This window comes from Bacillus rossius, chromosome 2 (genome assembly GCF_032445375.1).
Source record: "Bacillus rossius redtenbacheri isolate Brsri chromosome 2, Brsri_v3, whole genome shotgun sequence".
Classification (NCBI taxonomy): Eukaryota; Metazoa; Arthropoda; class Insecta; order Phasmatodea; family Bacillidae; genus Bacillus; species Bacillus rossius.
In genome coordinates this window covers 108,684,847-108,697,634 of record NC_086331.1, presented here as the reverse complement: position 1 = coordinate 108,697,634, position 12,788 = coordinate 108,684,847, and the positions used below count along the sequence as shown (strand labels likewise).

General features: G+C 42.8%; 1 protein-coding gene across 4 annotated transcripts in view; it reads right to left on the bottom strand.

Annotated features, from left to right (window-relative positions):
- The window catches only part of LOC134529596 (mitogen-activated protein kinase-binding protein 1), a 121,121-nt gene extending 120,689 nt beyond the window's left edge, over window positions 1-432 (bottom strand). For 2 of the 4 annotated variants that reach the window (XM_063363862.1, XM_063363865.1), the window contains exon 1: window positions 336-425. The gene's annotated coding sequence lies outside the window, so the exon portion shown is untranslated. The other 2 variants (XM_063363863.1, XM_063363864.1) reach the window with 2 other exon arrangements.
- Window positions 433-12,788: the final 12,356 nt, after the last annotated feature.

Genomic DNA, 12,788 nt, shown 5'->3' with positions numbered 1-12,788 from the left:
TGTTCGCATATATCCTAGCCACCGCTGCATTCAACATATACGATGTTTTTTGTAGGGTATGTTTTGCTATCAGTTTAACTTAAACTAAAAAAAAACTAAGGCATTTATTATTCTTGAGGGCATAAATTCAAACTGCATAAGGTCATTCCACTATTCTAAATGTATGTTTTTAGGAAAACAAATATGAGAAATCGCAGTAAATACATAAAAATAAATCCTTAACCTCCATTTAGTTCCATTACTCGAAATTACAAATTAAGCATATTAGCTGTTTCAATAAATGTGATCTAACGGGACACTTGAAGACAAGTATTAATTCTAAAGCACACACATACTTTTCGTACATTATAAAACCAAAAAATTTAAACCCTCCAACGTCGCTTCAACAATAATTACAACTTAACAACCATAGACAAAAAAATTGTATGAAACCATTGAACCAAATATTGTAGAAGAACAATATAGGAAAGTCGCCAAAAAAAACGGGAGACACGTTGTGCAGCGCAACCTATTGGCATGTCCTGCTCCTACAGCGTAAACGCATTTGGGAACATATTATATTTTACAAAAAAATCATCAGTTGCACCAACACTAGTACAAAACAATTCTCAACACATTAAATTTCCCATCACAACACTTCCCCTTGTTGAGATAGTTTGTACAATCATGATAAAAACATCAATCCCAATTTTTGGATCGTAACCTTGGTCTTCACACCATTTAATAGGTACCTTAGTAAATAGATCTGCCAAGTTTTGATTTGTGGGTACGTAATTAAATTTGACTACATTTTCTTTTACACATTCTCGGACATAGTGGAACTTTATGTCAATATGTTTTACCTTTTCAGTCATTATTTGGTTTGATGCCTGGCTGATAGCACCCTGATTATCACACTGTAGAAGACATGGGGTACCGATAAACTTAGATTGACTAAGCTCAAACAACAAATTCCTTATTCATGCTACTTCTTTTGTTACTTCAGCCATGGCAACAAATTCAGCTTCAACAGTGGACTGTGGAACTACACTTTGCTTCCTGGAATGCCATGAAACTGCAGTCCCCGCCAAAATAACAACATAACCAGCAGTACAGGATTTTCTATCAACTTTATCATTCCAAAATCTGCATCACAATATACTTCTATTGGATTGCCTGTTTTGTAATAACACAACTTAAGGTCAATGGTTTTCTTTAAATACCTAAGTATATGCTGTACATCATGCCAATCACTCATTTTAGGTTCATTACATTTGCGAGAAAGCTTGTTTACAGCAAATGTGATATCTGGCCTCGTGCTCCCAGAGAGATACAATAAAGAGCCAACTGCTTGTCAGTAGATGTTCTCACTGAACAGTACATCTTCCCCTGGGACACTGCCTGACAGTGGCGATGAGTGAGGTTTCCATGAGGGGAAGCAACAACTCCGTTCACATCAAAACATGTAGTGAGGAGGGGGGGTCCGGGGGCCCTGCCCCGGGAAAATATGGATATCAAGGTACAAAATGGTGCTATTTAAGTAGTTTTCTTAACTGGACATTGACTATTCCACAGGTAGAAAAATTGACATTTTTTTTTTAAATAAATTATTTTTGAAAAATAATGTTTGACTTACATTATTCTGATAGTAAAATACCTACTCTACATTACTTATATACTAAGTGGGAGTGTAGTATCATCGATATCTGGTACAAAATATATAAACAGACAACACATGGCCAAGTAAGTACTTAAAATAAAGAGAAGAACCTCATAAAAATGTACTAGAATAGTAAGAATTAAATTTGGTATTTTTCGTACCAACACAAAAGAAATTATCTTCATACATGATCAGATACTCTGTTAACTGGTACGTGAACCAAGAAACTGGCACGTCAATCATTCCTGAAACGCCACGATTTTTTTTCCTAGCCTAAATTATTCTAAGTGTGTAAGGGGAGGGTCCAGGATAGGGGAGGACCTAAGTGTGTCTCAGGCCGAAGCCTATACACTCTACCATGCGGGTTTTTAACAATGCGGGACAAGGGCGCGTGCATCGTGTGCTTATTGGGGTTTACTGGCCAGCAATGGCTGCGATTGGCGCCATGGCTGCGATTGGCGCCATGACTGACGCCCCATTGGTCGTCTAGCTTAAAAGCTAGCTAATGTGACCCAGGTAATACCCGCATAGACACAGGGAAAACCCTGGGCCGGGTCATGCGGGGATCAATTAACATGCATTAAGCAAGCAGGTAACTACTGGACAAGAGGGAAGAAGGGTCCAGGTAAGAAGAGTTGGAGGGGCTGAAAAATCAACCATGCTGGAGTTGGGTGCTTGCGCCTTGCGGCCCGCATTTAAAGTTGGGTACTCCTGGGTTATTATTAACCAGGGGCGCATGCGCCCCCAGGGTCGGGCGACTGCACTCATCAGCCCAGCCGAGCTGCCCAGACAGCAACAGTTAAACCAGATGTGGGCAGACGAGCCAGTAAACTGGCTCGAACTGCGGGCGCATGGGGCGAAAGACAGCCTGACATTGCGCCATCTTCATCTTACTTCTTCCAGTCAACAGCCAACAACCTTTCAAGCCAGGGTGGGGGTAAGTCGTTCAGGCGAATTAAGTATCTTGCGAGTCGGACCCTCTTGTCCTCCAAAATCCCGGTATGGTTGAAGGTCGCGCCGCCCAGGCTACCACTGGCTCCAACAGGGCCCCAACTTAAAGGCGCCGCCATCTCTTCCTTCAGAGTTACGATGCTGTTCAGTTCCGTTGCGCGCGCGGCAGTTCACAGCTACGCAATTTCCAGCCCGCAGTTCATCTACACTTCGCATCTAGGGCACATCGAGCTCCCCTGCGGTGCCTTCGCCGACAGAACTGCTTTCTGCCACGCGCCGAGCTACATTCAGGCTACATTTCACCCCGATAGCCATAATAACGACTCCACAGGCCGGCCATTGGTCCGCGGACTGCTATTGGTTATTCACAGTCACCCCAGCGAGATTGCAACTCTCGAGCTGGGATCCCGTATCCGCCACCCGCGGGACGCGGTCGGCAGCAGTTGGCACTGCTAGGCCGCCTCCCGTACGCCCACAAATCCCCCACGCACCACCAGCCAACAGCCCGTGAGAGAGATGCGCGCGCCCCGAGAGACGACTGCCGACTGAAACGCGACCTCGCCACCTGCCCTGCCGAACTGTGGCGGACATAGCCGAAGCAGTCGGCGGAAGAATTCCACCGTCTGCTTCGACCATGTTCGCTTCAGTTTGGCAAGAAAGTGCTACCTTCGTAGCTTCTACCACGTGTTTTTACAGCCAATCCCCTCCCTGAACCTTTGTACTATGCCACCCCCCTTCCGAAAGGAAACTACTGCGGCAGCCTTCCTGCTGAAAGCGGTCCTACCAGCGCTTCTAAACCTAGCAACGCTTCTAAAACAGCATGTTTTGTGTGTCAACGAGTTCTTTTCTTATAGCGCACAGCGCACAGTATTGGGTCCCAAGAAGATAGTGTAAAAAATACATATACCTAACGGCACGAGCCAAAGTAAAATACTATTCTGAATAAAATATTTATTTAAAAAATACAATGTCTGGAAACTGCCTGGGCAAGCACTGCTTGCCTTGCTTGCCCTGACGAGACGCCACTGCTGCCTGACCTACTTATCTCTAGTGGCGTGGATAAGCCTTTTGCATTCCCAATTCCAAACTGTTCTAACAATTATTATGTAATGGCTCTGATCCAGTGCAATGATGTCACCATTAAGCTTGGTAACCCTAATAGAGAGAAACTGTGAGTCACTAAATGACTTTACATCTAATGATTTTGACATTTCCCCCTTAAGGGCCGGTTTTATGACCTCCGGCTAAATCTTCAGGTTAGCTAGCCCTCAGGTTAGGCTAGCCTCTGGTTAACAAACGAGGGGTGTATTATGACCCATACTTAGCCTGCAGTTGGCTAACCGGAACCTGACGAAGCGTGTGGTGTAATAATGGGTGTGTTGGTAATGAAATAAACCAGAATTTGGTAACTTTTGTTGCAAGAGTTTTTTTTCCTGGTAGAATGTAAGTCAGCTGTTTGTTTGTATTGTGATTCGGAATGTTTACAGCTGCAGTAAATAAATATGCCGCGAACTTTATCTTGCAACAGATATAATTAAATTAACCGAAAACTACTTCGACGTCAAACCTGCTTTGTATTAAACCATAAAATTACAATTTAAGATTCAAAACCGTGTGTTTTCAACTTTACTCTTGTATTGAAACTCATGATTTTGTTAGGTTATATTGACGTCGACCCAAGTGTCTCCCCGGCTCCTTCAGGACGTTATGCCTCGCCAGCGCCATCTCTTGCGTGTGTTGTTTGACGCAAGTGACGGTGACGTGCGATGTTTTGTTTCTTTACAGGATTTGACATATTATTTTATTGTAAATATATTTTGTTTTACGGTTTTTTGTATATATTTTGCTTATATTTTTATTATAATTAATTTTGAATTGAAGGGTTGTGTATTTGTGTAAGTTTTAATTGTTCACCGGGCACCAAGGCCGTGGCTTCCACCTGTGACCAATCAGCGTGTTCCGTGGGCTCGCGGGGAGGGGAGGAGACGCGGACGCTCAGGCGCGCAAGGGGAGTGGGAGGCAGTCGTGGACCCGGCACGAGAGGCAACGGATGTGTTCGTGACGTCGCTCCGGGACGGTGAGATTGAGCGGGCGCGGTATTTGCAGTAGCTGTAGGCTTTGCCGTGCGGAAGCGTTTTCAGCTTTGCAGTCGAGTTTGTCACTTTGTTATTCAGTCGCGTGCATTTATCCTGTCTTTTGTCTCACGTGTTGTCTTCTGCTAGTTTTTGTGAGTCGCGGTTTATTTTTGCAAGTTGGTCATTCGCAGTTGTATGTTTTGTGCTTTTTTACTTTTCTCCGCTGTCATTGTGGTGTACAGTCGGGCAGGCATCCTATTGCGCGCGAGTCGTAAAGACTTATATTCCTTACAGTGTGGTAATACTCGTCACGGGCGGGACGTCCCATATTTTCATTACCATATTAGTGCGCGGAACCGGGTTTAGACCCACATAGAAATAGTCACAGGCGGAAATGCGGCAGCCCCATGTAAAGTGTTCAGCATCTTGAGTGTAAAGGACCATCAAACTTTATTCGAGTTGTTCTCATTTCATCTCTGGAGACTAAGTCCCTCGGCCACGCGGCCAGGACCCCCTACTACCGAACCCTGAGTAGCCGGCAGAACAGCAGCATTGTCAGGGACTAGTCGATCAGCCTGCGACAATATATTAAGCCAAAACTAACGAAGTAATTCTACACAAACAAATAAATTGGGATGACATTTTTGCTAGAGAACACTTATTTCTTTCATAAATTTATTTCATAATCAAATAATATAGACCCTGTTTCGGGAAAATATTTGTCGATTTTCATTTCACTGGTGTAGGTTTCATTTTTGTAGTTTCGTATCACGTATCCAAATTAATCCGATCCTGATGGAATTAGTTTGTAGTATAGAATGCTTGCTGTTTTAATTTAGTAGGTCGAGAGATCCTAGCCATATTAACTGGTGAAATAATTATGATTGTAAAATCTATTCGAAAGAAATACATTTTTACAAGACCTGACATAATTTGTTTGTATCGTGATATGTTAGGTATTTTGAGTTATGTACAGGATTTTTCAACATTCTAAATTAAAACAGCAAGTATAATGTTGCCGTCGCCTGGGGTCTCGGGCTCGAGTTCCGGTGCGGCTCCTAGCGGGAATGGCTGTTGTCGATGTAGTGTTTCCGGGTGGGTGCCAGACTAGCTCTATTTCTAGCCGATAGGTGGGTCGTGGGGTCGGTTGCCCCTGCGTGGCCCACTAGGACCGTCGGCGGTGTTGCGTGGGATATGAGGGATTTCCTACTTGGTGGTGGTTGGGAGTTGAGTGGTTAATTGATTAGGCGCTGAATTAATGCGGCAAATGACGTGCGTCGTTTATTCGTGCGACTGTGGGCTTGGTGTAATACCGTGGATTACACACCACGTCGTACAGAGGGTGACGTCACACAATACATAAGTTACACATATTTACAAAGTTATTCTGAAAATTTACGTAATGAAGGCGTGGCACAAGTTTACAAAAATGTTAAATGGTGGCGCGTTGGACAAGTTTACTCAAGAATGTTCCAGGTTCAAGGCGTCGCACAAAATTGCTAAAATGTTACGTATTAGCGTGGCACTAGGCGGTTCTGAGCATGGTTACACAAAAGGGGGGTGAGGACGATTGGAGGCGGCCAATCCCGTATATCTATGTCTCGAGGCGGTGTTCGCGTCCACTGTAGTGGAACGCGGACCGCAGCTAAATTCGTCCAAGTTCCCTTACGGGGTGTTGTCAGCGCCGAGGCGACTGGCTTTAATTCAAGTTCTGTGATTCTGGAGGCGGCCCGTGCCGTATACTGAAAACCACCCCGCGGACCAAGTGTGGTGCAGGAGGTTTTAAAGTTTACACGGCCGGATTAAGTCCTGGACCGAAAATTTGGACCCGGTACGCACGGAGAGATTAATAAAAAGAGGTTTCGAGGAAGTGACCATAATTACCAGAAGTGAGTTCAATGCAGACAATGGATGATGTCTCTCCGTGGGACGTGTGTCCGCCCCGGTCCGCGAGTCACACTGTACTACCGTTGTATCATGGCGTCCGGCCAAGGCTTGGTGTCCCTCGCACCAGGGTTGACCTCATTACGTTAGTTTCCAATTTAACAAGTTAACAAGAGATTTTAAGGGTGCTAAATTCCTACATTAATTATTAAGGCTAAATTAACATTACTCATCCCTTCTACAATTTAGAGTTAGTATGTTTACGAATTATGTTTTTTAAACTATACGTCACACCAGAGACAGTTCGTCTCTTGCCGGACTGCTTCGGTGGGGGGTAATAACGAAACACAAGGGGTTAATAATTATGTCACATGAAATACTTAACTAATCTAGGAAGAAGGCCGCCAGAGGGGACACTCACACACGTATCGACACATTTTCACACGTGAGTGCCCGGGCACTCCTACGTCGCACTTCCATTAAGCGAACGTTTAACTTATACGTAATGTTGTTTATATTCTGTGTGAGTTTTATCAAAGTGGTCGACTGTAATGTCGGTCTGTTTATTATGGGGCCTGGTTCTACCTTGTCTGCTGGTGGCTCGCCTGACTCGGGTGGGCCGCGGCTAGGGGTGCGTTTCGTTAGCGGGAATGTATACTGGCGGTTGCAGGTCGGGCTTTGGGGTGGCCTTCGGTCGGCCGACGTCAATGTAAAACAAGACCAACATATAAAGGGTCATGCCGATAGGATCAAGGGATAAACTTGGATACGGGAAACAGAATAATTCCAGTTCTGTTTTCGTTTTGCACTTGCGTGGCAGGTAGATAATAAGTACCTAAAGGTTTGTAAGATAGGGAAGGGATAATTGGGTAACATTTATATTCACATTCAATTGTATTCATTGAATTAGAACCACGTCTGAAGTCGTATGAAGTGCATTTCATTCCCGGCATATGTCCACTGTATTACGAATAAAAATTCACAGATACAACTTCAACGAAATTCACTTATTTACACATATTCTTAAGCAGGAACATTTAAGTTTATATACATTTCATACGTTTATGTCCTTCGTGATCAATTAAAGTCAAATAATAATACACGACTCGACGAGAATAGAAAAGCGTGACTACACTTTCATGCCATGTAATTTTTAATAAAACTTTGACGAATACGGAGAAACATTTTATATTTAGTAATAAATTAGTCCATCGCATCCTGCAAATATTCAATAGAATTCCTCAAATAGTCATCATCACAACAACTAACCTCGCCTGATACATCGCCATTTTATTTTCTGTCGCTTAGCATCCGGTTAAGCAGTTAGCGGCCGGTTCATCTGCCCGCTAGGTTAGCCGGGACGTTAACTGGAAGGTAGACGTTAACATGGAGTCATAAAACCGAAATAAGAGCTAGCCTGCGGTTAAATTTTAGCCGGAACTTTAGCCGGGGGTCATAAAACCGGCCCTAAGCCAGTTAATTTTACTCCTTGAGCACCACACACTAATGTCATCTACATATAGTGCTATAATGATTTCTTTGCCCTCATCTACGTAAACACATCGATAACTGATACATGGTTCAAGTCCTAATTCCGGTTAACAACTTTGTTATATGGTTGAACAATTCCCTGCCTGCTTGTTTTAACCCATATAAGCTTTGGTTGAGTTTACAAACAAAGTTTTCTTTGTCATATTCCTCGAAATAAGGGGGCTGTTCCATGTAAATCTCTTCTTGTGGGCAACTGTTTAAATATGCACAATGTATATCCCAGAATTCATTTTCCCAATTGTTTTCAATCCCTAATGCAATGAGAATTCTGATTGTCCTAAGTTTAACAACTGGGCTGTAAGTCTCATGGAAATCTACACCTAAGGTCTGAGTGAAACCACTTGCCACAAGCCTGGCCAAAAGTCTCTCAATTTCCCCGTTTGAGTAGAGTTTCACTTTAAAAACCCACTTACAGCTAATAACATTCTTATCATCAGGCCTTCTTACTATAGTCCATACATTTTGCGCCTTTAGACTTTCAATCTCCGACTCCATTGCTTGCAACCAAAAATATTTATGTTTACCACTTAAAGCATCACGCACATCTACGGGATTGTTTACATCTGACAATTCACACTTATTTGCGTTACAACATATGAATTCACTGGACATCGAGTTCCAGACATGCCTGTCAATATTACCCTCCTTTGAATTACCTCCAGAGCACTTACATAAGTTACAACAAGCACACTTTGTGACCTTACGCACCCTTGAGGATCGCCTTGGCAGATGCACATGTGCACTCTCTGCAACATTGGTGTCATTTCCCACATCATCACCTGTATTACTTGCCTGGTTCCTAGTGGTAGTGTTTGAGCTGGAACTGTCTCAGAGTACAATGTCAGAATTTACACTCTCTTTCTGTGGTACATCAATACAATCTGTACATTCACCTGAACACTGCAACAAATCAATGTTCCTTAAAACATTTTCACCTTCTCTAGCACTACTGCTGGCGACCTCTGCATCTGATTGTATACTGATCTCATAATCACTTGCATCTACAGCCTCATAACTATTCAACAACACGAACATTTCATTTTCAGTTACATTCACAATACGTTCTGGGTTAGAACATTTAAAAGGGAATATATTCTCTTCAAATATCACATGATAGCCAATCTTAACTTTCCTTTCATCTGGAATCCAAAATCTGTAACCTTTCCTATGGGATTCATAACCTAAACACACACCTGCAATGGCTCTCTGATGAAATTTACCAGTATTTTCAACCCTAATCCAAAACCTACATCCAAATACTTTAATCCTCTGCAACAATTCTTTATTGACTTTTTCACCTGACAATAACTCCCATGGAATTTTGTTAGAGATGGCCTTGCTGGGGCATAAATTTCTTATGAAGCATGCTGTGTTTGTGGCCTCTGCCCACAAATAAGTGGGGGCACCTGACTGTATCAGCATGTACATTGCCATTTCCGCTAAAGTCCTAATTTGCCTCTCGGCTACACCATTTTGTTGAGGGCACCTAGCAACAGTCTTTCTGTGAACAATGCCACTAGTTTGCAATACATTTTTGAATGCATTATTACAGTACTCCCCCCCGCCGTCCGATTGAATTGCCTTTATCTTAACACCTTGTAGGTTTTCTGCTTCAGTTTTAAACAAAACAAACTCCTTAAGTGCATCACTCTTTCTAACTAGAAACCTAACAGTTACAAATCTGGAATAGTCATCTATACGAGTTAATATATACTGTGCACCATCTACTGAACATGGCTGGAGCTCACCTATTAGGTCACTGTGAATCAGCTCCATTGGTTTTACAGTACACCTGTTACTTTTCTTCGGAAAAGGAATTTTAGTCAAGTTACTTTTATGCACACCTCGCACCTCACCATAACACCTGCATCTGTTGATTTGAGAATTTGAAGATCTGGAATTTTTGCCAGTGCTGCCTCATGGAGATGCCAAACCTTTCGTGCCACAATGTGGCTACTCGTAATGCAACTGCGTCCTTCACTCCTTGTTCCTGCTGTTGTTTCTTTGTTGCTACATGCCTCGGCTCGCGTTGGCAGACAGTCTTAAGTAGGTAGATTCCACCACTTTCTTCAGCATAGAATACACTTGTCATTTCTTCTGTGTTCGTGTCAATGCCGACTGCACCATTACTGTCAAATTTTGTATTTACACCCTTACTTGCCAGACATTTTACAGATAGCAAGTTGTACTCTAGGTCAGGTACATACAAGACATCACTTAGTCCTAAGGTCCACCCACCACATTCATCTGTCATAGTAATGTGCACCGATCCAACATCCTTTACAGCGACCTCGCCCTTTCCCAGTCCAACACTCCCATTCAATTCCTTAAATGTGATAAACACTGAGCACAGAGGTGTCATGTGATCTGATGAACCAGAGTCCAATACCCACATTGTTTGATCAAACTTACTGATTAAAGCTCTGCCGGCTATGCAAACCCTAAACTTGTTCTGGTCACTCGTGCCGCCATCCTTCTTTTCTTCGTCTTTCTTTATTGTCGTCAACCTTGATGTTTCATATATTTTCCGTTCTTTGCAGTTGAATGATTTATGCCCAAGATTACCGCATGAGTAGCACTTCACCAAATTTTCACTTCGACTAGATTTGCATTGTTTAGAGGCGTGTCCCCAAGTCCCACAATTATAGCACTTAAGGTCTAACCTAGGGTCATTTAATTTGGGATCACTGTCTTTCATTCGTGGATTACCACATCCATGTGAGTAATACTTTGACGTCCCCCGGCCTATGGTCCCTAAGTCCCCGTTGTGAACTATCCCGTTTTGCCCGCGTAGCTCCAGTCGGAGAGGGAGTGGAGTTCAGGCCAACGTGGCTGGGATCGTGAAATATGGGACCAGGAGGGACTTTTACGTTAGGTGAAGGAATAGTAAGCGGTAGCAAGGAGAAGATAGTATTGTTCGTTTCACGAGCTCCTTTATTTCGTGAAGGATCCTGTCGCAGCCTGGCCGGCACGTCGCGGAACGGGCGTCCTCCCTGCTGCAACCCGGACTCCCGGAAATAAACTAGAAGGCGAAAAAATGAGAACCGGCGTATCAGTGAATGCGGTCTCGTAGCGAATCGTACCGGTTACAAATGTTCAGCAGTGCTTCGTAGCACGTACGCGACCTGCTACGTAAGCGGAGATAGTTCGGTAACGTAACGTACTGACTCAGAATAGTACAGCGGTTCGACGAATCCCAACACAAGGCGACTCGACTGCAGAGGCAGTTCCGTACTGAGAGCGAACAACGTTGCCCTGCTACACGCGTCCCGAGCGGAGCGGAACGAGCCCACGTCTGGTCCGGTCCAAGTCTGACAAGCTACTGCACTTCTCCGCACGTCCACGTGCCGAGGCCCGCGGGCCGTGGAGGAGGGGAGGGGAAATCGGCCGGCGTGGGAGAGGCCCGTCAGTAGTATGTAAATGGGCGTCCAGGGACAGGCTTCAGTCTGAGGAGCCGAGGAGCCGACCACCATATTGGATTGTGACATCATGGCGGCCATCTTGGATGTGTGTCACCTTGACCTTTGACCTTAACCTTCACCCCGGCGGCCATTTTGGATCCGCCATCTTGGATCAGCCATTTTGGATGATGTCATTTCGTTTTCTCGAACATTCTGGCATTGTTTTATCCGCCATTTTGAATTATGATGTCACCATTGCAATTTTTGCTATGGTCACCATCTTTAACTTTTTTATTTATTATCCGATTTTAATAAAAAAATTTAAAATTTATAAAAAAATTAAATAATAAAATTTTAATAATTTTTTTATTAAAAAAAGGTACTTTTACGACACGGAGTTCGGAGTCCTCGGTTCGAACCCGGTGAGGGCAAAAAATAAAAATGGCGACCGATCCTTCCCCCGTGGTGGGTGCTTGCAGACTGACCCCCACCACTTATGTCAAAGTATACATATCACCAGGTAGTATGACGTCATGTCCGCCATCTTGAAAATCCGTAATTTTAATGCTAGAGAATCGGGAAAAATTTCAAAATTCGTTAAATAAATTAATCAATCGAATTAAATAATAAAAATTTAATAAAATATTACTTATAAACCAATGTTGCACTTATCATTATGGTCGCCATCTTGGATTATATAATTTCAGCATGTTTCGTTGGTTGAGTACGATGTCGTCGTTACACTTTACGTTATGACCGCCATATTAGATCCTATTACTGTCGCATGTTTCATTATGGCAGCCATCTTGGAATCATGTAATAATTTAGCTAGAAATTCGGGAAAAAATTCCAAAATTCATTAAAAAAAATTTGTAAGCAATATACTGATTGATCCGGTCAGTTGCTGTCCCTGTTTCGATACTTGATCGATTCAATATAGTTTAATTTTATGTAAAAATATTAATTTCAAAAAACTCATGTACAAAATTCTTAAAGAGACTTAAATCCTCTACTACCGTCATCCTATAAGCCATAATGTCTGCCGTCTTGGAAATTCGTAATTATTTAGCTATAACTCGGGAAAAAGTTCAAAATTTACTAAATAAATTTACAACCAATAAAATGAGTAATTAGATAGACTAAGGCCCTTGGTATGGTTCGGAATGAAGACGAAAAAAAATTAAACAAAACAACATTTTAACATAATAGTGGCAGGTTCGAGAAATAAATCAACACAAGTTCTTTTACAAAATAAACTTAATTACATAATATATATTCTACTACAGG